Raw genomic sequence first — 25,186 nt, 5'->3', positions numbered from 1 at the left:
ACTAGCGCAACATCTTCTCGTCATTGACCAACCACGGAGTGTTTGACCTCATTCGTAAAACCAACTTCACAGAAGAATAGATGCTTTTTTTGTGAGGCAAACACCGACAACAAAGAGCAGTGCGACTGTCAGATTCTTCTTGAGGAAAAGAAAGAACGACTACTCAGTGCGGGTCGATGTTTCTGCAATACATTGAAATACCATTTGGCGAGAAATTGCAGAAGAAACTTTCGATGTATAAAGTGCTATCGATGCCATGCCGAAACAATAAGCAACCCTCGGTTGCTAACTTCGAATAACAGCCCGCAAATGTCAGCAGCACCGATGCAGCTAAAAATGATTGGAACTGGCAGCTCTAAACGACGAGTATTTCTTCAAACAGCTACTGCTTGGGCAGCCGGACAAAAAAACATATGCCTAGTTTGAGTTTTATACGATGAAGGCAGTCTGCGCAATTTCATTACTGAGCACTGTTGTGTTGTTATCCGTATTACGGCGTGTGAAAGGCATCACTGAAGAACAGACTTTTAGTAATGTCACCATGTAATCGCACGAGTGCGGGTGGCCTGCGGGCATATATATTCTGGCTCTTGTTCTGTTGCTGAGAAATCCTTGCTTTGTGCTGCAAACATGCAGTGCCGTTAATAAAGGTGTTTCGTGAAGCCTTGGCTTCTCTCTATGTGAATGCAACAAATTGGCAATGAGAATGAGGTCAGACAAGAACTGAAGATGGCAATGGCTCTCAGCAAGCTACCAAAGTTCGCTCCCAGCAGTGGCAGTTTCGATGTGTTCGTCGAAATATTCGAGCTCTACACCAAAGTTAATAATATTGCCGAGGCCAAAAAACTACATAAGTTCTTGAGCGCCGTCGGAGAAGAAATGTAATAGGCATGAACTACTATGGTTTACTAATGAGTACACTACGCACATACTTTCTATGCTCAGGCTGAAAAATAAATTATCTAAGGTGCGACAATGTCTATTGCAGCAACAATACAGATAATGAGTCCTTTCCTTGCAAAGCTCCTAAGACTGCTACTACCCAAGACGACGAGCACATCGTCGTACCCGGACGTCGTGCTGGCCCTGAAGAAGCACTATTTTCCGAGGCGGTCAGTGGTGAGTAAAAGACACTATCAGGGGGGAGACGGCCAAAATTGATTTGGAGGCAGTCTTCAGAGCAGCAAAATTTCAATTTTGGAGCAGAACCTTGTTGTGGAGCAGTTAGCAGCATGTATTATTACGTTTTACTATTATTAATTTGTAGATACTTTAGAGGACTAGTACGTATTTTATTCGACCTAAAATATACACGACACACAAGCAGCCTTTGGAGGAATCCTTTTTTTAATTAGGTTATCCAGGCATGAACTGATTGCACAAAAACTGTTGGTTGCACAGCAGTACGTATTTACTCAAGATAAGCATTACCATTTAGGCGACTACTGTTTTGCCTTTTTATTGGTCAGTCTATTTAGCTTTTCGAGCTTCCTCAGCGTGTCCTGTAGTTCACTGTTACCCTTCATGAGGAGGACTTAGTCACTTTTGATTTTGTCAAGTTCTTCAGCTTCACGCCAGAACTAATAAGTTACTCTGCACTCTTTAGCAGTGCCTTCCTTGTTTACAGTTGATTCTCTACAAGCTTCTTTTCTGCCAGCCGAGCCTGCTGTGGAGGGCTGTCATCCTCTGTTGTCTTGCGTTTACTAGCAGCTGCCTGTGCGCTCACCCTCAATACATTTTTAGCGCGAAACTGCTTGACAGCTTTAATTAGGTCAGGATCAAGGGGTGCCTGTGTGGCGTCACCGTCATAACACTGAAAGTGTGATTTCACTTAACGCATGTCGTTTACGCTTGCAATGTTAAGTGAGCTTCGTCCTTCAAGCGGATGTTTGTTTTCACTTAAACTTCTCTCCAAGTCTACATTTCTGTGAGGCAGACAGAGCAGTGCCTTGATGAACTTCAAGAGGAGCGGGTACTTCTGCCCACCTACAGCAGACTTCAGCAAGAACGCCTTAGACCAATAATCATCAACCCTCTCTTCCGAGCTCAGAGGGCCTTGGCAATCTCCACACCTGAACACGCACTGCTGACTGGGCGAGTTGGTGCATGATAAAATGATATTGCTTTAAAGCAGCTCAGTTTGAGCGTGAAGGAAAGATACTATGCAGTCGAGAAGGGGAAAAACAGACTACAGTTTGAACGCTAACATTAAACTTTTGTTTATTGCGTACCCTTACAACACATTATATAGCTCATTCCACGTTACGCCACACACATGACAAAACCGTATACGTGTGGCACAGTGGACTATCAAGAAAACCTAGTTGTGATCTGATTTCAAACTGATTTCAAACTAACAATTCTATACCAATGCTTCACAGCACGCGCTCCAGTAAATTGAGCTCTTTGAGATAATGCCACAAATGGCGTACTCACACACAGCTTTGCACATTTTGCGATAGCGTTCGCCTCAATAATTTTTCATGTCAACTGGTTACAATTGCGGCCCAAGATGACACACTGACCAAAGAATGGAGTGCATCCACACGTCTTACAATGCATAGCCAGGAAACAACCAGAAGAAAGCTTGTTTTTTACATTGCAAGAGTGCTCGTGCAAGCGGTCATTAACACACCTACCAGTCTGCCCAATGTAAACCGCACCACACGACAGCAGGAACATGTACACAACAGCTAGGGCACACTCAACAAACTTTGTTAAAATGCTTCTTTCCACAGGTGGGTTGCACCTTCAGCTTGGGGTTCGTAGCTGGAGGTATTTTACACTGTAATAACGGACAAAATTGGGATGCCTTTTCGCGCAATAAGCACAGAACGAGACACGTGGCAGTTTTGTGTGTCTGGTTTCTTGCAGACTTCCTTGTCGTCTCTACATATAGTTGACCCATACATCGCACTTATCTCGGAAACCATTGTGCAATTCCTGCGCGATGACAACCTCGTTGATTGTGGTCCCGTGAGCATTAACGTAGAGGACCTCTTTTATTCTCTCCCTCATAATCAGCTTTTGACCACAGTGAAGGAATGCATTACATGTCACAATGATGAACCTGTCTTTGTAGGTTTAAGTGGTATGTCAGTTGAATCTTTCACACAACTTTTGTTCTTTTGCCTGGGGTCTTCATTTCTTTCCAAAGTAAAGCGTACCTGCAGAAGAAAGGTGTATTTGGTCTAGGGTGGCACAGATTTTAAGCGATATTTTTCCAATTAGAGTTGATAGGGCGCTCCTAGTGTTTTTACAGGCCTCCGCAATCAGAGTTTTTCGTTATGTCGATGACTACATCGTTGTTTTTTGTATAGGAACTGAAGACACGTCGGCAGTATTGAGCTGTGTGTTCTTGGCCTGAAGTTCACTTCGGAATACCTAAAGGATCAATGTATCCAATTTTCGGATCTTCAGCTACAGTTCTTGCCCGCGCATGTGTGTTGGTGCTACAGCCCTATATAGGTCTGTGAAACCTGCGCTGAACTATAAATCAGGCCATACGAAAGTGGTTAAAAATGCCATTGCACTCTCTCGTTTTAGCTCTCCACTAAAGAAATCCTGCAGTCATTTAGTTGAAAAAAGTTATGCTGGGCAGGTAAAAAAACTGAGACAAGCAGGCTTCCCACGGGATGCTTTGTTAAAGGTCTGCAAGAAGCTGATTGGGAAAATAAAAAGAGGCTTTCGCGATGGTTGCAACTTGGATGAGAAGGTGCAGCATAACAAATTTACTGTTCTTCCTTATGTTCACGGTTTTACCCGCCGCCTAAAAAAGGTGGCATCAAGATATGACGTCTGTGTGGTTATTTCTGCCAGGAACAAGTTATCCACTTTATGTGCCAAAGTAGATAGACTAGTCACGAATCAGATATATGGCCAGCAAGATACATGCAATATTAGTCATATTCTTAATTATGTATCACGTATCACCTGTCTTGTCTACTCAATACCCTGGTCATGCAATTGTGTATACGTGGGTCACACAGGTCGCTGTCTAAGTGTTACGACTTCGAGAACATTTTACTTCTCTGAAAGACCACTCCGGCCTTCATCTAGCAGCCCATTGTACGGAATGCGGCTGCGTGCCGCTCTTTGATGATATCACTGTGTTGTTTCGGCATAAAAACCAAAGAGTGCGGGAACTTATTGAGGCTGCGCATATTCACAAGATTTTTGAGTCGTGCGTCAGTGTTTCCTCTGTGGCCATATATAATAACTCTAGCAAAAATGCCAAGAGAGAAATTTATTGGTCCTATGGAAAAATCTTATTGGGTCTATATGAGCTGTATTGGGACTTTATACATATTATTTGAATTCTATTGGCACCAATAAAAAAGAATTGATTCCGTATATTTGTCACCAATAAGACCAATAGGCACCTGTAGATTATATCTATTTGTCACCTATAGAACTAATAGACACGTATTGGCACCATTAAGGTTCAATAGGAGACACCCGATTGTCCCCTAAGGGACCAATAAATATGTATCACAGTAAATGCTCGTTAACCCGGATCTCACGGGACCACTGAAAATGTCCGAGTTGACCGAATTACGGATTATCGAAAGAAGCACCAAAAAAAAAGGAAAATGTACTTGGCACAGACAAGCCTTTCTTATATGAAGAACTGCGTCAACTTAGCCTGCCTTTTCATCTGAATTAGTGCTAGAACGATCTTCATCAACCTCATGTGGTGGTGGCGTGCCCGTTCGCTTTCGCAAGAACTGATGTCGAACTCCGCGAGGACATTGAGAGTTCCGGCGGCCTCCTGCATGGTGCGATGTCGCGTCAGCTCATCTTGAATGTCATTATCAGACCAATAATTCTGATCCTCTTAATGCACTTCATATGTCATTATCAGTCAGCAAACCAGCAAAGGTCACACTATCATCACCGCACACAAACACAGACCGAGAACGTAACGACAGTTTCCATGTCAAAGCGCCAACTCGCCCAACAGTCGACTCTTTTGATGTACCCGAGCTGTACACGCTATGCACAAAGTCACTACACAAAGAAATCAGCAGCATAGACATCGCGGGCAACTGGGATAGCGGCGGCTGCACAAACTGTCCAGTGTGGTGCATATCCCAGACACTGGATGCACCGCCGACCCAAGCGCTTCCACCGGGAGGTGACTAGCGCCACCTGGCCACTCCCCCCTCATTCACTATCATCATGATCATATTCTGCTGCTGTCCATTCAATTTCGGTTTTATAAAACTTCAGTTCCGCCATCAGTTACGGCGGCGGAGCTGGGACTTCATGCTTTCAGTAACCGGAATCAGTTATTAGAAACATGAAGCCCCGATAGCCCTCTTTGGAATCGTTCGAGTTAACCGGTGCGCATCTGAATCTCTCCGAATTACCGAGCATTTGACACCATTAAAATATACACAGTTTTGCCAGCAACGCGCCGCGTGTCCGAGTTCCCCGAATTTCAGAGGTAACGAGATCCGGATAAGCGAGCTTTTACTGCAGTACCTATAGGCGACAGCTATTTGTACGTATTGGTACCGATAGCCTGTAATAGGCGAGACGTATTTGTCGCCTATAGAACCAATAAATAGCAGCTATTTGTCATTTATAACACCAGCAGGTGTGAATTGCCACCAGAATCAAATAATTGTGGGGTTACATGCACGGTATTAAATGGTCATCAATATTGTGGGCATTTAGTATACCCATCCTCTTCACCTGTACATTATCATCATTATCATGTGTTGCTCATGCATCCTCATCGTTGTCGCGTAGCATCATCATCTTGGTTCGTTCATCGTAGCTGTCGGCTGCTGGATCTTCGGGCCTAATAAAGGTCTTCCAAACCAAGACTTCATAATATGTATATCCCTTAGAAGTGAATTCAATAGAAAGGTAGTATTTGATTTGCTCAATATGTGAGCAAAGCGACAGCTGTTATTTTCATATGTGGGTGTTCAAAAATATTGCACCCATATTTTTTCCATAATTGTCTGCAAATATTTTCACACCTGTGAATTTGAATAATTTCATTCTGTACTGAATAGTATGATTATTACATTTGTGGGATAAGACCGCAAAAATTATAAAACACACGAACAGTATGTCTCCCCGCTCCGCTTGTCACATTAGTTCTCAAGCCCTTGTAGCCATGGTGGTAATAAAAAGACAAGCCATTCATGATGCATATTAGCCAGACTTGCAACCAAACTATGAAAAACAAATGCGAACAGCACGGTTCTTGCTTCTTTTTGTCGCCCCTGTACGTAGCAATGTAAGTGAGCGAGCTTGAGCGCTTGCAAGGTGAACATCGATGTTCGCCTTCACTGCCGCAGGTTTATGTACTGCAGGAGTGCCTTATTGCGCACCGTTAGCACAAATTAAAACAAGAAATGTTTCAACATTCGAAATATGAATTTAAAATACGCAGCAGTACGATACAGACTTTAAAAACTAACCAAAAAAAAGCTACAATGTTGCGTGGTGGCACTGTATGTCTTACATTTTATTTTTATTGTTTCTGTGGACATGTTGGTTTGGTATGTGTTTTTTTTTAATCTTCTCATGTGTCTGCAGCTGAGTATATTTGAGGAGAGAAAAATAATGCAGTAACATAGCAAAAAAAAGAAAACAAAATCGTATTTTTGTGGTCAATGCGGCATAACCACAGCAGACCATAGCGCGAGTGCTCAAGACAGCGAGCATACATGCGGGCCGACTACAGCCAGTCGCAGCCGCGGCTGGTGTTCTGTCGAGTTTGTAATGCAACCACGAGGTCGTGTGTTCGGCGTAGTAGCGTTTGAGTGTTTAGGAGTTGAAATTGCACAAAAACGTACATGGTAATCGCGACGACGATGCTAGATTAGTCATGAGCATCAAAGGAGTTATGGATTACAGTGCTCAAAGCATCTAGGACTTCAAAAGCAAGTGGTACAGAGTGTGCCGACAGGATGCCCACCAAGGTGGTTTCTTCCGAGTAATACCCTGCCGCTGTTAGGTAAGTGAACTGTTTTTGCTAGCCAGTAAAATTTACTAATACTACGTGGCTTTTTACGTGCCAAAACCACGATATGATCATTAGAAACACCGTAGTGGAGGGCCCCTGTGTTCTTTAACGTGCTTTAATGAAAATGTTTGGCCGCTTCGTTTTTTTTTTTTTTTTCGGTATTTTTCCTCTCTACAGCACAACACTTTTGAACAGTGTGTGGGCTGTTTGCATGTACAGGCGCTGGCATAGATGCACGTTATCGACTTGCCCATTGAAAGACTAATAAAATATGCAATTGTCTTCGTTCGATCATAATAATACACTTCGGGGAGAGGCAAGAAGTTTATTGCGAACAAAAATTCTGCGCTGCTATCCAACCAATAATACTGAACCCCATTCTGTAGCATACATGGTTGCAGTAGAAAGGCTCTAATTTAGTGAATTTTTTTGTGTGACTCCCAAAGCTGAGACTTTGGGATCAGTTTCGTGCTGGTGCCGATTTGCCTTTCCCACAAGTGGTCACATAAGTGACTGAGGTTTTCTTTCTGCGACACAAGCATAATCGAATCCACTGTACAGATGTGATGAAATATCCGTCCTTACCGTGTTCAAGCTGTTACCTACTGCCAGTCCACCAGAATTTGTTATGCTGATTCTACATTAGGATGTATCTACACATTTTTTTTTTATTCTAATGCTTCATTTTTTTTTTAGTAGCACTTATAAAACTTCCCTCCTACTTCGTGGTATTTCACATTTGCTTTTCTTTTCGGGAACTACCTGGAGAAGTGGTGCAAGTGCATATATTCGACAAGGAAGAACCGCATGCTTGGAAAGCTTGTTGCGGGAAAGATTGCCAATTTGATCAAAAGACCTAGTAGTATTTATGGATACATTATATACCTCACTTCAAATGGAATTTTTTCGTTTATAGAGGCATTGCTATGTTGCAGTCCTCAAATGCCCGTTATTTTATTTCCCAGAACCAAGAGTTAGTTCTCAGCTGAAAAATAGGCCAATAGAGTTCCAATACACAAGCACAGTACAAATAGACAAATAGAATGACAATAGACATATATAGGACTAATATGGCAATAGACCAATACGCAATTGGCTTATAGAGCACCAATAGACCAATACACTAATAGACCAAAAGAGGTCCAATAGACCACAATGCCATTTATAGACCCATAGGACACCAATAGACCCATATGTTCAATAATTCGATAGGCTATTCGTTTTCCTGTAGACCTTTTTGCTAGGGAAGGAGTTCAGCTTTCTAGGTTTTGTATGACGTGCGTGCTATTCCTGATGTCGGCTAAGTTTTCTTGATTTGGTCCCTCGTGCTTTTTTTTCCTCCTCTTTGCCCTCCCTTGCTTTTTATTTTTTTCTTAATATATTGCCTTGATCTTGCAATAAAGCTTCAGTTGATAGTCTGCGCTTGTCTGTCCTTTTTCCCTACTTCGTGTTTCTGTCCGTTTTTTGCGCAGTACATTATGGGTTGTCTGTGGGCATTGGGAAATCGGCGATGGAGGCAGTTTTGCGTAGGTTGGTCGAATATTCCAGCGTTATTGCTAGCGCCCCACAGTTTTCAGAATCTGTAATGTTTGCGTTGTCCATGTGATCTAAACAAAATGATCTACTACAGTCGTGAAGCTTGGCAAACACTGCAAGCATGGTTTGCACTGAGAATTACTTACAGTGTGACAAAACAATAACAAAACTTGAGGAAGGAATGTGGCACTATCAAAGTTTACAATAAACAGATCAACAATCCAAATATAGTAATTCTAAGAGTTACGTCTTTTCTTTTTTCAGATTAACAAGCAATGAATCAATCAGTATTGATTGACTGGCTGTTAATCTAAACAAAAACATTGTTATTAGGTTTACTGTAATGAGTTTTGCGACTACCCTTCACCCAACATTATAAAACGGCTCATTCGAGACCGTTTTTTTTTTTGTGGGCTTGCTGAACTGAATGCTCCCAGACCAACTTTGCCAGAACCCGAGAAAGACTTTGCACAAAGTGCTAACATACGCTGGACGGATACAATACGCAGATAACAAGCGCAGGGCCGGTGACTCAGCAGATGCCCCATCGTTCTCCATTGACTCTGTCACGTAATAAAGGCCTGACCCCTAAACCAAGCACTTCAGGCTTATTCCCATGCTCATGCTAAAACTTCCTTTTTCTTCTCTACTATGTTCTTCTTCCATGTTGCTGCACGAACGCAATCATCAGCAACATATTCCCAAGGGGCCAAAGCAGTTGACCCTTGTTGATTTGCCTCCAAAATATATAACTTCTGAACTGGTCGGTTGACTCTTTGTCCAGAAGATATCAGCAGGGTACAGATGCGTGGGATACTATCCTTTTGCGGGTGTATCAGAACGGGCTATCGCGCATGTGCACGGATACCGCTTCCCAATTCCTTCCTTGTTTCTCCCTTCCCGTCGCTGCCCACGCAGCTATATAAGCGTCATGAATAAACGACCAGTTGGTCATTCCTTGTTCAGCGACGTGTCGCCTCGGTTCGTTACATTGAACGCGTTACATGGAGTCAGAAGGGTTTGTCTCGGCGGCAGAATGGATGTCGTCAAGCCCCCACCACCGCTGCAGCTTTCCCTAAACCTGAGAAGAAACTGGCTGCAGTTTAAACAAAAGTTCAAGCTCTTCCTCACAGCCACATCGTCAGAAAACCCAAGGACAGAAGCTGTGAAAGCGGCCATACTCCTCAGCGCTGCACGTCACCATGCCCTAGACGTGTACAACAACTTCGCGTTTTCCGAAGGTGAGAACAAAGAAGATTATCAAACTTTGGTCAAATAGTTTGAAGAGTCCTGCATACAGCAAGGCAATGAAGTTTAAAAATGGCATGTGTTCCACCTTCGTGTACAAGAGGAGGCAGAACCATTTGAAAGATTTTTGAGGGACATCAAGAAGCAAGCGAAACTCTGCCTCTTTGGGGACCTTGAACAATCCATGATAAGGGACCAAGTGGTATTTGGGATCAGCGATAAAGAACTCAGGCAGAGCACGCTAAGCGAGAAGGACCTTACTTTGCAGAAAGCTGATCAAATGTGCAAACACCCGAAGTATCTGCGCAACAAATGCAGAGTGGTCGAAGGAAACCCGGCAAGTGGAGTACACGAGAAGAACACACCAAGCCAGCAAAAACCAGTCTCGATGTCGTCAGTGCGGAAGATTCCATGCTCCAGAAGAACGTCCAGCTCGGGGAAAGTTTTGCTACGTGTGCAAGAAAAAATCATTTTGCGGCGTGTTGCAGAAGGCGTCAGGTTGACCAAGTGGATGATGCACAAGAGGCGGATGATAATTTTGATATCTTGAACATCAGTGTGTGCGGCGTGGCGGATGGTGTGGGAGCAGATTGGACAGTGCGCAGCAAGATAAACGGCCAAGAACTGAAATTTAAAGTAGATACTGGCTCACAAGCCAACCTACTACGTCTGTCTTTGTTCCGGCGTGTCAACCGAGCAACGGAGCCAAGAAAAAGCACAGCAGTTCTTACTGCATATAACGGAAGCATTATCATGCACGTGGGAGTATCAACAGAAGTCCTGAATTTAAACGGCCAAGAACGTCGCGTTGCATTTTTTATTGTAAAGAAAGGTCACAATGCCATCATTGGTCTCAAGGCATGTCAGGAATTCGCACTGATTCCAACAGTGAATGCGGTACACTCAAGAGAAGACGCTCACCAGCTGGCTTTTCCACACCTATTTCGCGGAACTGGTTGTGTAAAGTGACAGTACAAGGTGGTACTGCAACCAAATGCCATTCCGGTAGTGCAGCCTGCTCGGAGGGTACCGTTGGCGATCAAGGAGCAGCTTCGTGAGGAGCTGAACCGCATGGAAAGGGCCTCTATCATCTTGAAAGTGGACAAGCCTACCGATTGGGTAAGCCCTTTAGTTGTAGTAACAAAAAGGATGGCCGTCTTCTCTTATGTATGGACCCAAGGGTCATGAACAAAAGCATTAAGCGCGAACATTATTCTATGCCATCTCGGGAGGACATTGAAAGTGAAATCTCGGGCGCAAGGTACTTTTCCCAGCTACACGCAAACGCAGGCTTCCATCAGATACCGTTGGACGAGGCTACGTCACGCGTGTCCACCTTCGCGACGCCCTTTAGTCGCTACACATTCCTGCGGATGCCATTTGGAATTTCTTCAGCAAGTGATGATATACTAATCTGGGGGGACTCGACAGAGCAGCATAATGAACGGCTGAAAGCCGTACTAAAGCGAGCAGAGCAAGCTGGGATGACGTTTAACGCCCAAAAATGTATGTTTTGGGTGACACAGATAGCATTTCTTGGTGACGTGATCAGCGAGAGTGGTGTCCGTCCCAGTCCAGACTTAATCCAGAGCATACAGGCTATACCGCAACCGAAAGATAAACAGGCAGTTCGCAGAATGTTGGGCACTGTGAATTATTTCCGCAAGTATGTACCCTCGCTCAGTGACAGGACGTCACTACTTCGGGGCCTTTCGAAGGAAAGCATGGTGTTCGAATGGACGTCAGCACACGCACACGAGTGGGCTCAGATCTGCAACGCATTGATGAATTCACTGATACTAGCGCTCTTTGATTCAAAAAAAGAAGTGAAGGTAACTGCAGATGCCTTTAAAAGCGGGAATGGTGCCGCCTTGCTGCAAAAACATGGAAACGACTGGCGCCCTGTCACGTACGCATCGCGGATTCTGAGCGAGAGTGAAACACGCTATGCTCAAATTGAAAAAGAAGCGCTGGCTATAGTATTTGCATGCGAAAACTTTCACCCGTTTGTCTATGGCCGCAGGATTCTTGTCGAAACTGATCACAGGCCTCTGATTGCCATCGCCCAAAAAAGTGTTGCGGACATGCCACCAAGACTGCAACGATTTTTCATCCGTCTTTTCAAATATGACTATGTCTTGCAGTTCATCCCTGGGAAAGACCTGGTGCTCGCAGACATGCTGTCCCGTACTGCCACGCTGCCTGGGGCCGCTGATGAAGCGGAAGACATGGAGGTCCACGCAATTCAGGTGGTTTCAAGCTTGGTAAGCAAACGAACAAAGCAACGACTTCAAGAAGAGACCCGTGCCGACCCGTATTTAAGCAGCGTGTTAGAGCAACTAAAAGCAGGTGCGACGATTCAAGGGAAACTAAAGCCATTCACATCGGAGTTATCGGCAGTGGACGGCGTACTGCTAAAAGGGAGCAAGATCGTCGTGCCGAAAAGTATGAGATCGGAAATTCTGGGGCGGATACACGAGGGCCACATGGGACAGAACAAATGCAAGGCCAGGGCACGTAGGCTAGTTTTTTGGCCAGGACTAGGCAGTGACATTGGGAACCTAGTACGAACATGCCAGGTGTGTCAAAAATACGCCTACAGCCAGCCGAGTGAGCCCCTTCTACAATGACCTACATCGAAACGACCGTGGTATCGGGTCGGAATTGACTTGTTTCAGCTTGCAGGGGACTCCTACGTCGTGGTGTATGACGACCAGTCGAACTTCCCAGATGTTGAAAGACTGGTGAGCACAACAGCAGCGGAAACTATTTCTAAGATATCCGCCATATTCTCTCGCTATGGCATTCCTGCACAAGTCTGCAACGACAACGGGCCCCAATTTTCTTCGAGTGAATTTGCTGCATTCGCAAAACGGTTCGACTTCGAACATATAACATCTAGCCCGAATTTCCCCCGCTCAAACGGCTTAGCCGAAAAGGGCGTACAGATTGTGAAACGAATTCTCAAGAAAACTACGGAGGGCCGTGAGGATTTCTGGCTGGGCATTTTGGCTTATCGATCATCCCCCTTATAAGACAGACGGTCGCCCGGAGAGTTGCTGCAAGGTCGTCGTCTTCGGTCAACGGTCCCTGAGTTTAACACCGATGGAGAGTGCCCTGTATCAAAACATCGGCAATCACTACAGGGTAAGCCATTATCGCCCCTTGATGCAGGCAACGTTGTTCGGATCAAGAATGCGAACTGGTCCCGCAAAGCAACGGTACTTAAGGAGGTGGTGCCACGTTCATATCTGGTCAAAACGGAAAGTCAAGGGCACCTGAGGCGAAATCGACAACATCTGCTGCCAACACACGAACGCTGCGAAAACGAGAACGGCTACGAGAGCGGTCTGGAAGACTTCGAGTCGCCCAATAGCGTAGGACCACCCGCCGAAGGCTCGGAACCGGCACATGGCACGTGTGACGCAGCAGAGGCTGACCGCTGTTCAAACCCGCAAAGCACCAGGGTTTCTGATAAAACCGAGCAAACAGAATCAATGGGGGGCTCATCCGAATTGCCAACACTTCGCAAGTCAACGAGATCCCGGACCGAGCCACAGCGGCCGCGCTACGAAGACTACTTTCCTCAGACGTGCTAGTTCACTTGTTTCTTTTGTTTGCTGTTTGTTTGCTTGGTATTACGAGTCCAATTTTGGATGAAGAAAAGATGTATCAGAACGGGCTATCGCACAAGTGCGCGGATACCGCTTGCCACTTTGTCTCTCCCTTCCCCTCGCTGCCCACGCAGCTAATAAGCGTCATGAATAAACGACCAGTTGGTCATTCCTTGTTCAGCAACGTGTCGCCTCGATTCGTTACATCGAACGCGTTACAGCGGGTGCACTGAAAGAACTCTGTTCAGCTTTTATATTAGCGGAGGTGTGCTGTCGTGATGCATAAACACCATGTCACCTTCACAGGTTGTTTACGAGCAGGCTCGCTTTGCGGGGATCACAGTAAAACAAGGTAAGATCGCTTACATCAGACCCATAGCTCCACTGTGAGACGCTCACGACAGCGTGCACAAAGTAACAAATCCTCTCTCATCGATGACGTGCCATCGGAAATGTTGGCTTCTTGCGGGAGGCATATCACGCATCTTCCGACGCAGAGTGTGGGACGGAGTCGGCGGTCGCAGTTCGTCTGGGCTGCTGTTGAGATTAAGAGGCCAGCTGTTTACAACCGCTTTCACACTGCAGATCGCTGCAGTGAGGGCCTCGGCATTGACACTGTTGCGCCCGAGTGACCATCTCAATGCGTTTTTTGTCAATCTGATGAAGCCCTCCAACCAGCTTCCCCACCAAGGAGCTCTCTCAGCAATAAACTTCCATTTGATCTTGATGTTAGCAGTATATTCCTGCAGAACTGGCAGAATAGCCTAGAACAGCCGTGGAAAGACAGTGCATATCCGAGTAAACAGTGTCAGGGATTTCATGCTGTCAGACAAAACGATGAAAGGCCAAAAGCCTCATTGTTGTTATGTCGGTCATCGATTCCAAATGAATAGCTCCAGTGACTGCACACGAGGACATCAGTATGTAGGCCTTTTTGCTACTAGCAGCTAGGTCATACTTGTAAAGGGGCACAAATAATCGAAACCAACCGCAAAGAACAAACTTCCTTCAGTAATTCTGTCTCGCAGCAAAGGAGCAAAAGGTGCGGTCTCAAGTACAGGGCTATGGCATTTGCAAGTCAAACTATTTCTTAAAACCTTTTTCAAAGTCCGTTATCCTTTCACTATCCACAAGCTCACAGAGCGCGGCTTCTACTCCACTGTAGAAGATGCGCTTATGCGCAGCTAAAACAAGAAGGTAAGTGAATGCGTGCTTGGCTGGTGACAGTACCGGGTGTTGGACATTCGAAGAAGCTCCTAGCTAATGCAGACAACTGCCAACTCGAAGCAAACCTCCTTCATCCAGAAAAAAAAGTAATCGCAGGACCGAGCGTGTGGACAGTAGCCTTTTCTCCGAGGGCAGGCCTTGCACTTCTTCAAAGAACTTCTCTTTTTGAACCTTTCGCTACCAGTGATATTCAGCCTTGTGAAGCTCTGCTGTTGTTTAGGGTCTGGCTGTGGAACACTGCTTGCTCACTGCATTTCCAGCAAAGCGGCAGACCCGACAGGTAACTCTGAAAAGTCTGTTCAGACTGCTGTACCTGTTAACAGGTAGGATAGTGTTCGATACAGGGGCCGATGAACGATTGCTACCTTTTCGAAACGCGTATCAATAACTGGCATCTTGCCCAATCCAACTTTTTCCACTTTGCCTTTAGGCACAGTTCGTCAGCACTTATGGCACGAGCTTACAAATCTAGTAATATTGTCACGGGCTAAGTAGATGCCTGAGGATGACGACGGCGACCACGTTTATTGTCTGGCGTCAAATGTGATATCAGAGTGCATGTGACCAAAGAAAGCTACAGTGATGGTTGAATTCGACGAAGGAATCCCGATGGCGACCAGCAACGCAGGAAGCACGCGTTGATAGTGAGATTTCAATATAAGTTACTACGAAAATCAGCATGGCGACAGGGCCGTGAGTCTCCCGGATGTCAGCCCACCCAGCGCTGTGGAGCAGAAGACCATGGTCCTATCTTTTCTTTCCTGCCTGTTGGTTGGCCTGTTCATGGGCATGATCTTGACCTTCCACAATTGCATCCTGGGTGAAAATACGCTGAAGAAGCTGTTGCTCTTGTAAGTGATGAAGGCCTTCTTTATATCTCCGACGTACACCGGCATCTTAGCCACAAAGCTGTAGGTGGCCTTCCGATGCAGCGTGGCGGTGCCACTGTTAACTTTCATTTCGCATTCGTCTCTGGTTCCTTCGAGCTTGAGAATCAGGTCACCACTTGCTTCGCTCGCGTCTGGGTTGTTGAACATCTCCAGGTTCACCAGGTAGTGGAATGCGCAGAAAGGAGGCTCCCTGTTGGTCCCGATGAACATGCGCACCGAGCGGCTCTCGTTCTTGAAGCACTTCCAGCCGTCCGCATGCATTCCCATGCGGGCACACTTGGAGCCGTCGCGACCGCAGTCCGAGCAGCGACCCTTCTCGAACATCGCGTACGAGGAGCAGGCATACGAGAGCGATGAACACTGCACATCGGTGATGGATTCGATGACGTAGTCGATCGCCCTCTGGTGGTGGCAGATGCCGATGGCGCGCGCCCCGTTGACGAGACCTCCCGTGATGAACTTTAACACTCTCGTACTGAACTTGCATCCGGGCATCTTGATGCCTCCATTGGGGTAGAAGTCCACGTGACCGACAGGATCGTACATGCCTAGGCCCTCTCCTTTCAGTATGTCGAGTACAAACGAGGCACCGTCGGTATGGACAACATCGACGAAATCGGCATCTGTCGGATCCAGGCGGACCTTCGGCGGCATCTTCTGGAAGTACGGCTCGGCAGGGTCCAGACCTGTGATCCGTCCGAGGCCAGGTATTAGTTCACCAGCGTAGCCGGCAATGTGTGAGCCCAGGCTGTGGCCGAATATGTGAAATGATCCCGGGTTTCGGCACCAAAGATGGCCTGAAGTTTCTTAATGAACGCGGCTATTTCGGCTCCCACGAGCCTCGTGTTGGCCGTAGCCTGCGTGTACGGCAGGCCGTTGCCTCCTCTCCAGTCGACGATGATGACGTTGTAGTCGCCCACCAATAGGAACGCCGTTTTCATGTCGACGCTGCTGCAGTCCGAGCACGTTCCCGTTCAGCACTTCGTCGTCGTCATCCTCAGGCATCTACTTAGCCCGTGACAATATCAGCCTGAATTCCAGGCCAATAGAAGGCTTCTAGTACTCTATCGGTGGTCTGTTTGATCCCTTAATGTCCAGCTAAGGCACTTCCGTGTGCAGTCTCCAAGATTTGCTGTTGAAAAGTGTCGCATATCTGTACACGCGCGCTTGTGCGATACACTGTCATGCGGCCCATATCGCAACGCCCTCGCCCACAATGTGAATAAAAGCGCTTGGCGCGCGGTGGGCCGGGGGCACTTTCCTTCGGCACTCTTGGTTATCGCTATGTTGCTGGCATGCGAATAAAGCATGTTTGAGTACTGGCGGCGTCTTCATACCCGGAAGCCCTGAAACACAACATAGTTCTTGGCGACGAGGATCTTGGGACCCTGGTGGACTGCCACAAGAAGACAAGTCAGCGAAACGATGTCGGCGCACTTGGGGCAAGTAGAACCATTCGATGACTCTTCAGCAGATTGGGCTAGTTATGCAGAACGCCTCCAAGCATTTTTACGTGCTAACAAAGTCTCGGAAGATCAGAAGGCTAATACCTTGATAAGTCAGGTCCTACTATGCTTAATAAGCCTAGTAAAACCGAAGACGTACGAATTGTTGAAGTCGTTAACGTCTCCTGAGACTCCCGCAAAGAAGTCTTTTGAAGAACTTCTAAGCTTACTGCGAAACCGCTTTTTTCCTAAACTGTCCATTATCGGCGAAAGGGCCACATTTCATCGCCGCTCACAACTGCCGCAAGAGACTATTACTCAGTATGCCGCAGAGCTGCGTAGACTCGCGCAAACTTGTGAGTTCGGTACTTTTCTTGATCAAGCGTTAAGCGACAGATTTGTTTGTGGCTAGCTCCGGGCTGACATACAACGAAGTTTATTTGCAGAAGACAATCAGTTCAAGTTTCAAACAGCAGTTGATCGTGCCATAGCCATTGAAGCTGCGATTCAAAGCGCATCTGCTACACGCTCAACAGCACAGCAAGAATTTCAAGTGCACAAAGTTAAAAGCACTGGGGAAGCTTCTGCCTCAAGTTATCGCTGCGGATCGGTGAAACACACCGCCAGCTCTTGTCCGTATGCGAATGCCAAATGTTTTCATGGCAACAAAAAGGGCCACATCAAGAATGCTTGCCGGAGCAAACAGCTAAAAGAATCGAAAAGTAAAAATAAACGACATGTTGGTACCTTGAAACTGCCACGAAACAATTTGAAGAGTGTAAAACCTGCTGCAGAGACAAGACAAAAACCAATCATGGTTGAGGTCGCTATTGACGGCGTACCAGTGAACATGGAACTCGATACAGGGGCTGCTGTATCCGTGATGCCTGTCTCACAGTTCCGTTCTCTTTTTCCCAGAGCTCATTTGCGCAGGACAAGTCTCACCTTGAGAACCTACACAAATGAACCCGTGAAGCCCAGCGGAGTAGCATTTGTTGCAGTCCAGTACAACGCGCAGCGCCAACAGTTGCCTTTGTACGTGCTCCGCCAAGACGGCCAGCCGCTGTTGGGGCGCAGTTGGCTACAACACCTCAAGCTGGACTAGATGCAAATACAAGGTCTTCACCACATGCAGGTGGGAAACACAAATGGCTTTGACAGATCGCCTAAACTAGAGTCCTTGCTAAACCGCTATCAGGACCTGTTCAAGGACGAACTCTGCACAGTAAAGGGAGAAAAGGCTACCCTTTTCTTAGGGTGACGCGAAGCCAAGATTTTTCAGAGCCAGAAGCGTGCCTTTCGCGCTAAGAGCTACTGTCGAGCAGGAATTGTCGAAGCTCCAAGAGCTAGGGATAATTACACCAGTAACCACAAGCCCGTACGCAACGCCTGTCGTGCCAGTTGTTAAACGCGATGGTTCAGTCAGACTGTGCGGTGATTACAAAGTCACGCTAAACCCGATACTGGACATCGAAAGGTATCCGCTACCGAAAGTGGACGAGCTATTTGCCGCGCTGGCAGGCAGACAACATTTTTCAAAGATTGACCTAAGCAGAGCGTATCACCAGGTCGAAATGGACGACGAATCCAAACAATACCTTATGCTGAACACGCACAAGGGTCTGTTTCTGGTCAACCGCCTAACGTTTGGCATTTCATCAGCTCCCGCAATATTTCAGCGTATTATGGATAACGCGCTGAAAGAACTAAACGGCGTAACTTATCTCGATGACATACTGATCACAGGCCACACAGAAGCAGAACACTTGCTCAACCTGGAAGCTGTGCTGAAGAGGCTATCAGAACGTGGATTTCGCGTCAAACCTTCGAAATGCGATTTTTTTTTGCAATGAACTGCAGTACTTGAGTCACGTCATCACAAAAGACGGTGTTCGCCCGACGGATGAAAAGTTGGTCGCAATTGCAAATGCACCAGCTCCAACAGACAAACCGCAGCTGCAGTCAGTGTTAGGACTCATAAATTACTATGGAAAGTTTGTTTTGAATCTGTCATCCATACTCTTTCCTTTGAACAAGCTCTTGAGTAAGGACGAACCTTGGCAGTGGAACGCCGCCTGTCAAAGTGCGTTTGCGCAAATAAAAAAACTGCTGTCGTCAAAGCCTATTCTGATTCACTATGATCCCAGTTTGCCATTGCAGTTGTCATGCAATGCTTCTTCCTACGGAATAGGTGCAGTTTTGTCACACGTTTTTCAAGGCCAAGTTCATCCAATAGCCTATGCTTTAAGAACGTTAACAAAAGCGGAACAAGGTTACAGTCAATTGGAGAAAGAAGCATTAGCGCTTGTTTTTGGAGTCAAGAAGTTTCATTACTACGTTTACGCATGGAAGTTTGTGTTGCTCACAGATCACAAGCCACTTGAGACGATTTTTGGCCCGAAAACAGGCATTCCTGCTATCGCAGCTGCCAGACTGCAACGCTGGGCAGTCACGCTTTCTGCCTATTCTTTTTCGTTGCAGTATTGCCCTTCAGCGCAGAACGTGGACGCTGATTGCTTATCGCGCCTTCCTATCCAGCAACCGGGAACAGACGGGGCAAAAGAAAATTTTCTGGTTTTGCGTTTGGACAGCATGCCCGTCTGCGGTAAACAGATCGCAGAGGAAACTGTACGGGATCCAGTGTTCCGTCAAGTAGTGCAGTACATCTTGTCAGGCTGGCCTGCTAACGTATCTGCGAACCTGAAACCTTTTTCCTGCAGGAAACTAGAGCTTTCTTTATATCAAGGTTGTGTCATGCTGGGAATGCGTGTGGTGGTACCAGAAAAATTCCGTAAATTTGTCCTAGATGAATTACATGAGCGGCATCCGGGGGTGGTGCGCACAAAAGAGCTTGCAAGAAGCTATGTGTGGTGGCCAAATATCGATCATGACATAGAGATATGTGTCGGCTCTTGTCACGCGTGCGCAGAGACGCGCAGTTTGCCAGTGAAAGCGCCCCTCCATCCATGGTCCTGGCCGACGCGTCCTTGGCAACGCCTACACATGGACTTTGCAGGTCCAATAAAAGGTATATCATACTTAGTAGTAGTTCATGCCCATTCCAAGTGGCCAGAAGTATGTTCCATGACCACCACTACTTCAGAGGCAACCATTGCTTGCATTCATGAACTTTTCTGCCGATTTGGATTTCCAGAAACACTCGTGTCTGACAACGGAAGCCAGTTCGTTTCTGCAGAGTTCCCAGCCTACCTCAAGCACAGGGGCATCCGGCACGCAATAACCGCACCGTATCACCCAAGTAGCAACGGACTGGCTGAACGTTTTGTTCAGACTTTGAAGTCAGCGCTCCGCAAGACCAGTCCGAGGAGCGCTAGTAAGGAGTTAGCCGACTTTCTTCTGGCGTATCGTAATACGCCTTATGCTACGACAGGGGAGGCCCCTTTCACTTTGCTCCTGGGGAGATGCCTGCGGACCAGACTAGACCTGTTACGACCAGCGGTCGAGAACTGAGTGCGCCAGCGCCAGTTCGACCAGACAAGGCGTCACCCATGTCGCAACGTCATCGCTGTTGGTGATGCCGTTCGTGTGCACAATGTCCGATCGGGACCACAGTGGCTGTGTGCAACACTTCTTGCCCGTACGGGACCAGTGTCATATCGGTTAAGTGTAGTGACTCCTTGTGCTGTGTTCCAGTGGGTGCGTCACCAAAATCACATCCACAACGATAACACCGGCATCGCCACGGAGTTCGAACTACCCTTCAGTGAAAGGCAGCAAGAAGTTGCCACACAAGTCCCGACCTGCGACTCATCACATGACGTCGACAGCTCGCTCACCACACAAAGTGAACTGGCGGACACTGGAAACGCTGCTAGCAAACGTCGCTACCCGCAGAGACAGCGTCGCCCACCTGATCGCTTTATGCCGTAAACTTCATGGACAATGCTTGGAGATCCAAATAAGTGTGGGGGGATGTCGCATATCTGTACACGCGCGCTTGAGCGATACACTGTCACGCGGCCCATATCGCAACACCCTCGCCCACAATGTGAATAAAAGCGCTTGGGGCGCGGTGGGCCGGGAGCACTTTCCTTCGGCACTCTTGGTTATCGCTATGTTGCTGGCATGCAAATAAAGCATGTCTGAGTACTGGCGGCGTCTTCATACCCAGAAGCCCTGGAACACGACAAAAAGCAGATGGAACAACTACTTGTCAGAATTTTTTACCATTCGATAACTCGTACCACCTGTATAAAAGTTCCTTCGAAAGATAAAACCTCCATTTTCTTCCTTTCCATCTGAATTCTCTATTGATCATCTGGAAGCACTTCTTCAAACTAGCATGCTCTTTTTGGGCTCTCTTAAGAACGTCTTTGGTCACAATCCCCTTCTCCAAGTTATATTCTGACATATCCACCACCCTTAGGACTTTAGCAATGGCGAGAACGTCTTGGGCCTGTAAGTAGCCGAACCATCTACTTGTGATCCGCTCTGTGTTGCCTTGCTTGGAGAATATACCCACGTGGGGTTGGGGTCACTCGGTTCGCGAGCTCCTGAGATGTTCCCTAGGATTATGTCATTTAATTGGAGATTCCATACACCTCGCCAATGTCTCTCCGGTAAAATAGGGAGATGAAAAAGTGATCCGGGCCTCTGGCAGAACATGAGTAGTCCCAACAACTAGCATCACTACTCGATTTTTGCCAGTAAGTGATTCTGGATGCACCAGGCTGCGGCGTACTACCGCCGCATTGCTGTCTGTATCACGCAGCACTGAGACCGGGTGCCCTATCAACGAACCCTTTGTCACTGGCATGCTGCTATAATGGTGCGTTACTTTGTACTGGTCTTGAATTGCACTAATGATATCACCAAGAGAAGCTGCATGCGTTCTTCTTTGGTCGCCTGTTCACTGTGTCCAGGCTCAAAATCCCTTAGTTGCCCCGTATACTTGGCAGTGGAATTGGAGGTTTGAAGAAGACAAGACGCTTTGTCCCACTGTGACCCTTTCTCGGTGCACTGTTTCATCTCATGACCAGGGAGACGACATTTCACACAGAATGGTGATTTCGTTTCGGCACGGCAGTTTGGAGCCGCATGCCCTGGTCTGCCACATAAAAAGCACTTTACGGTGGCAGCTTCCCTATCTCTATCAGGTTTTCTGTTGCAAGTGTTGCTTCCCTTCAAATCTTCAAATCTAATAAATTCTTCTGCTGCTGGGCATCCATAAACATGTCAGCTGCTTTTGTAGTAGCCGCCCAATGTGCAACAACCTCTCTCGCGGAGGAAAATAAGAAATTTCTCTCTGCAATCAGATAAAAATTGCTTTTTAATGACCAACTGGACGGGGCCATCAAACGTGTGGGGCGCCTCTGACAGCTCAATCCACCGATCAAAATATCCTTTAATTCTTGCTACGAACTGTGTGGCCGTCTCTCCATTCTCTGGTTTCGACGCTCAGAAACGCTCAAAATAGCCTTCAGCCATGAAACGGAAACACCGCAGGAGAGCATTGGTATAATCTAGGCATTCGTCAGAAGACAGTCTTCCATACACCGTCAGAGCTTCTCTTGTGAAGCACATGCTCAAAGCCATTGCCTATTGTGATTTGTCCCACCCTTGGCTGGTCGACACACATTCAAACCTCTTGACGTACGCGTCTAGGTCGTCTCGGGCGTCCTCAAACTGCAGGAGAAACTTTCGCCGATTCATTGTAGGGAAGCCCACTGTTAGTTCTCCTGGTGGCGTTCAATACGCTCTTGCAGCATCTAGCTCATCAAGCCTTATGCGTAGCTGAAGGCTGCGTTCCTCTGCTTCAGCTCGAGCTCACTCCAAGCCCACACGTTCGGCCGCTATTTCTTCCCGCTCAATCGCCAGCAGATTGCATTCCTTCGCCGCTTCATGCTCAGCCGCCCTATCATTTCGCTGACCATTCTCATGCAGTCTCCTCCACTCTCTCAACTCTACCTCTGACAAGCCTACACGCTCCTCAAGTTCCCCTGGCGTTTGCGTTTCTTTAGCGTCTACGATGTACCTTGCCACAAAGAACGACTTTGTCCTGTCCTGCAAACGCCAAAATGTCATGGTGTATTATCATCACCACCTCAGGTTCGAGAAATAAGAAGGATGAAGCGAGCGTTCTCGGTAGCGCACACACACGCGCATTCAAACATTTAATTCATGAAAAGCAAAAGAACAACAAGACAAGCTACTCGCGTTTTATGCAATAAAGAGGTAAGTGTCACTAGTTATTAACCAATCCACAGTTCACATGAAAAGAAGCAAGCAAGTCAAGGACCGCACTTTTCTATGGCAATTGGCTGGAGACACACGGAGCGTTCTAGATGTAACGCCTTGCAGCGTTGAGTGAAACTCGATGCTCCACCAGGAGTCGCGAACTATGGGTCGCGAACGATTGTCATCGGGGCACCTGTGGCGACTCCCATTCGGGTGGACTCTGGGGCCGCCCAAGGACTACTTCTTCGCCATTCAGAGTCACAGGCTCTGAGGCACCAGGCGTCGGCAGGAGCCCCAGGAACTTATCGCCCCGTTACTGCGTCTCTTGGCGAACTGCCTTTTCCCCACGCGCTGCTCCTCCGCTCTTTTTATCTTTTTCTTCTTTTTTTTTCATGTGCTCGCGCCAGGAGGGCTTTTCACGTCCTTAAAGTTGTTCATTTCTTTTTGTTCTCTGCATCACAGTGGCTCAATAACATTGTCGTCTTTGTTGACTTCGCCTGAGTCCTTACTAGTGCCACATGACAGTCACATATGTGGGGTTGAGCTGCATGGGGCGCTTTACTGAATAGTTTTTCATGGTACCATGCCTTTCACGCTTCAGTGTCAACAGCATGTGTGCATTCATAGTGCATGGTTTCACTGCGCACACATGGTATGGCCCCCAACAATGTACAGTTTTTTTTTTTTTTTAATGCCGGCAACCGTGTCATCACTACCAAAGGAACGTCAGATTGTGCGCCTATTGAAACTCTCGGACACCATAGCAACAATGACAGATCTTCGGAGGTTTACTCATCATGCACTTCTGTCTTCCACAACGCAACGAGATCGCAGGATCGTAGCCTTCGCGATTAGGCAATTGGCTCTGGCAACAACATGGCAGCGCATTGAATGCAATGCAAAGAATGAGATAGCAACGAATTCCAATGTTATACGAAGTAAGGCTGGCAGCCAACTCTTTAAGATCCGTTATCACGGAACTCCTATGAAACATTGGTGTAAGCAAATATGGCAGCTCCAGGGGGAAGTGCTCGTTTCACACAATCTCTTCGCGTTGAAAGCGCACTGATGCTTGCCGAGATAGCAAGCGCGCCAAAGATCGCGACCACGCCCCCGCATTGCTCGTTCAAGACGGGTGGTTTTCTTTCTGTTTGAGCATTGAACGGCAGTCCTAACACTCAGGAGAATGCATCGTATGCGCCCACTAGGTGATAGAGATAAGCTGGCTCATTTGAACTCTGTTTCAACAGTGCTCGCAAGTTTTTATGTTCTCGTAAAAGTTGCGATGCGCAGGGGCATGTTATCAACTTGGATTTGTTATGGAATACGAGGGCAACGGCAAAAACCCGCCGAAAGCAACCATATAATTGCGGTTGCAATAATAATGCAGTTGTTTACCTCTAAATAGGTGTTTCGAGCTAGCTCTGTTTTCAGTTCCCTTCCTGTTTAACTTGTGCGTTTCTTTCTCGAATTTTCGTACCAAACCTGCACATAACGAAATCCTCTTTATAATGAATTTTCTGAAAATTTGTCAATTTCATTGTACCCGGGTTTAATTGTATCACTCAGACATTCTCGTGCGAATTGCACAAGGCAATATCAACATGTGCAATACGCTGGCAACATAAAAAGGAGCGCATGCAGCAGCATGGTACTCCCAAGTAGCCTGTCAGTGCAGCAAATCCGTCAAACACGCGATGCATTGCAGTTAGAAGTGCTGCTTAGTTCAAGCGTAAATACAAGGTCACACTTGTAGCTTACAAAAATTTCACAAAGCAATGTTGATGCCCAGTCACAGAGCTGAAAGGTAACCTACACACCACGGCAAAAAATGAGGTGGCGAGTATTGCGCACTTTCTACGATTTGGTCCGATCTCCATGTCAGTACAAGTCATGACTTTATCCGGTGAAAATAAAAAGGGGTGCGTACCCACGAGTCCTCTTTTTGTACGTTAGCAGACGAGTTGACCCTTGTCTGGCATCCATCTTATATTGCATGATGCACCCTCTATAATAAGGTGGCTAGAATGAGGTGTGAAA

General features: G+C 46.8%; 1 protein-coding gene and 1 pseudogene across 9 annotated transcripts in view; both read right to left on the bottom strand.

Moving 5' to 3' along the window:
• mio (GATOR complex protein mio) overlaps positions 1-25,186 on the bottom strand; it is a 768,187-nt gene that overhangs the window by 578,906 nt on the left and 164,095 nt on the right. The gene's annotated exons all lie outside the window — the stretch shown is intronic.
• LOC142765402 (pancreatic triacylglycerol lipase-like) lies at positions 2,195-18,835 on the bottom strand (annotated as a pseudogene).

Source organism: Rhipicephalus microplus, chromosome 1, assembly GCF_043290135.1.
Source record: "Rhipicephalus microplus isolate Deutch F79 chromosome 1, USDA_Rmic, whole genome shotgun sequence".
In the NCBI taxonomy this organism is placed as follows: domain Eukaryota; kingdom Metazoa; phylum Arthropoda; class Arachnida; order Ixodida; family Ixodidae; genus Rhipicephalus; species Rhipicephalus microplus.
This window is presented reverse-complemented; position numbering and strand designations above follow the sequence as displayed.